The sequence below is a fragment of the Aptenodytes forsteri genome, unplaced genomic scaffold (assembly GCF_000699145.1).
Source record: "Aptenodytes forsteri isolate BGI_AS27 unplaced genomic scaffold, ASM69914v1 Scaffold403, whole genome shotgun sequence".
NCBI classification, from domain to species: Eukaryota; Metazoa; Chordata; class Aves; order Sphenisciformes; family Spheniscidae; genus Aptenodytes; species Aptenodytes forsteri.
The window spans coordinates 158,349-160,605 of record NW_008795248.1 but is presented as its reverse complement, the minus strand read 5'-3'; the positions used below and the strand labels follow the sequence as shown (position 1 = coordinate 160,605).

Below are 2,257 nucleotides of genomic sequence, written 5' to 3'. Positions count from 1 at the left end.
AGGGGGTGGAGGTGGGGCTGGGGGTGGGATGGAGATTGGGATAAGAATGGGGATGGGATGGAGATTGGGATAAGAATGGGGATGGGATGGAGATTGGGATAAGAATGGGGATGGGATGGAGATTGGGATAAGAATGGGGATGGGATGGGGATGGGAGTGAGGATGGGGATGAGGATGAGAATGGGATGGAGATTGGGATAAAAATGGGGATGGGATGAAGATGAGGAGGGAGCCAGACAGCAGAGCAAGGCAGGAGCAACCTCACCAGCAGGGTAGCGTGGCCGAGCGGTCTAAGGCGCTGGATTAAGGCTCCAGTCTCTTCGGGGGCGTGGGTTCGAATCCCACCGCTGCCAAGAATGCTTTTCCTCCTTTTTTTCTCTCCATCTTCCCCTTTTCATTCCGTTATTCCCCCTTCCCTTCTCCTCCTCCGGCAAACTAGGAGCATTTAAAATGCAGGCATTCGTTAGCCACCTGCTTCCCCTCCCTCCTATTCATCCCCCTTTCATCCCCACCATCTTTGTGGTAAAAAACCCCAGCGTTTTGGTCAAAAAATTGAGCGTGGTTTGGTGTTTTTTTTGTACCGGTCGAATTATTTTTTACCTACCAGGAAGGGGGGTAAAAAAAACGAAAGGGGAGGTGTTTCTGCCCGGTCTCGAACCGGGGACCTTTCGCGTGTTAGGCGAACGTGATAACCACTACACTACAGAAACCCACGCGGGGGGACCCCCCCTATAACGCTCCTCGTGGTCTCCCGCACCCCGACACCCGGCTGGGGGGATTAAGGGGCTTTTTTGACCTGTTTTTCCCACGCGTTTCCCCCCAGTTGGCTGTTTTTTGGGGGGAAAAACACGCGTGTGTAAGCTCCTGTGCACGCACGCGGCTTGTGGGTGGAGAAGCGACACTCGGGTCTCTAAAACGCGGCCCGTAACGTCACGCTCAGCGTGGAAAAAAGTGTGGGGGAAAAAAAAAACATTTTTGCCTCTCAGGATGAGAAATCCGCAGCTGGCGCGGCCAAAAGGAGCCGCAGGATTTGGCTGAGCTGGGGAACTCCTTGCTGCAGGGCGCAACGGGGGTTCGACGGGCTCAAGGGGCAGAAAAAGGCTCGCTAATGTGATTTTTTTTTTGCATTATTTCTGGCCGTAATCGTATTATTTCCGTGCAGTTTCCACCTATCCTGCAAGGCTGCTGGTGGCGAGGGTGTGCACACAGCCGTGCACAGGCACCGGACTGCCCTTGATTATTTTTTCCGTGCTTTTGCTTGAGTAACTTAATATTCTTCGTTATTCCCTATGGATTACTTGGGAAATAATTAATAGTATATTCCTTTTGTGAAGAAGAGAGGATTATTATGCAACTTGCAGTACCTCCTGCTCATCCTTCTTTGGCAAAGCTGTTAAAATGAGCCAGGTTATTGTGTGTTTGTCTGGGGAAAAAAGAAATACTTCTCTCTCATTTCTCTCGCTTACACACCTCTTGTCCCGACCTTGATTCACCCCAGCTCCTGAACGATTTTTATTCCTAGAGTTACACACAGTAGAAGCTGCTTATTCGCAGTTGCTATTAATAAAAATTAGTGGGTTTTTTTTTTCTGCGGGGACCGAGCCAAGATCAGCTCAGGAGAGGTAACAGCCCGTGAGGGAAAGAGCTGGAGCATTTCTGTGCATCCACAGCTCTTGTGCGATGGGAAATGCTGAATTCACGCCGCTGTGCACAAACCGTGAGATTGATGCAAAAGCGGAGGCCCGGGGAGGCTGTGTGCAGTGGTCGCCTCTTCTTTGTGTGGTTTGGGAGGCTAACGAAAGGTATTAGCAGGGAAGGGTTAATTTACAAGTAACAGGGGAACTCAGACGCCTGTCTGAGCTGCGTGATGGCAAAAAGGTCCTGAAACCTGGGGGTTTTTTTTCTCCCCGCCGTGGGTTTCCCTGGTGAGCTGCTGAGAGCGCTGCGGCTGGAAACGGGACTTGAAAAAGCTGCGGAAGGAAGGGAAAAATCATTAATTAAAATATTTAAACTATTTATTAAAAAAATTATTATTAAAAAAAAAACCCAAACCAACCCAAACAGCTGAGAGCGCTGCGGCTGGAAATGGGACTTGAAAAAGCTGCGGAAGGAAGGGAAAAATCATTAATTAAAATATTTAAACTATTTATTAAAAAAATTATTATTAAAAAAAAAACCCAAACCAACCCAAACAAACAAGAAAAATAGAGGAGGAAGGGGGGGGAAAAAAAAAGTCGGGCTCGGCCGGGATTTGAAC

At 48.8% G+C, this 2,257-nt stretch overlaps 1 protein-coding gene and 2 non-coding genes across 3 annotated transcripts in view; 2 read left to right on the top strand and 1 right to left on the bottom strand.

Annotated features, from left to right (window-relative positions):
* The window catches only part of LOC103898530 (zinc finger protein 721), a 165,826-nt gene that overhangs the window by 33,587 nt on the left and 129,982 nt on the right, over nucleotides 1-2,257 (top strand).
* On the top strand, nucleotides 272-353 carry TRNAL-AAG. Its single transcript has one exon. It is a non-coding gene; the product is annotated as a tRNA-Leu (tRNA).
* Nucleotides 638-710, bottom strand: TRNAV-AAC. The gene has a single exon. It is a non-coding gene; the product is annotated as a tRNA-Val (tRNA).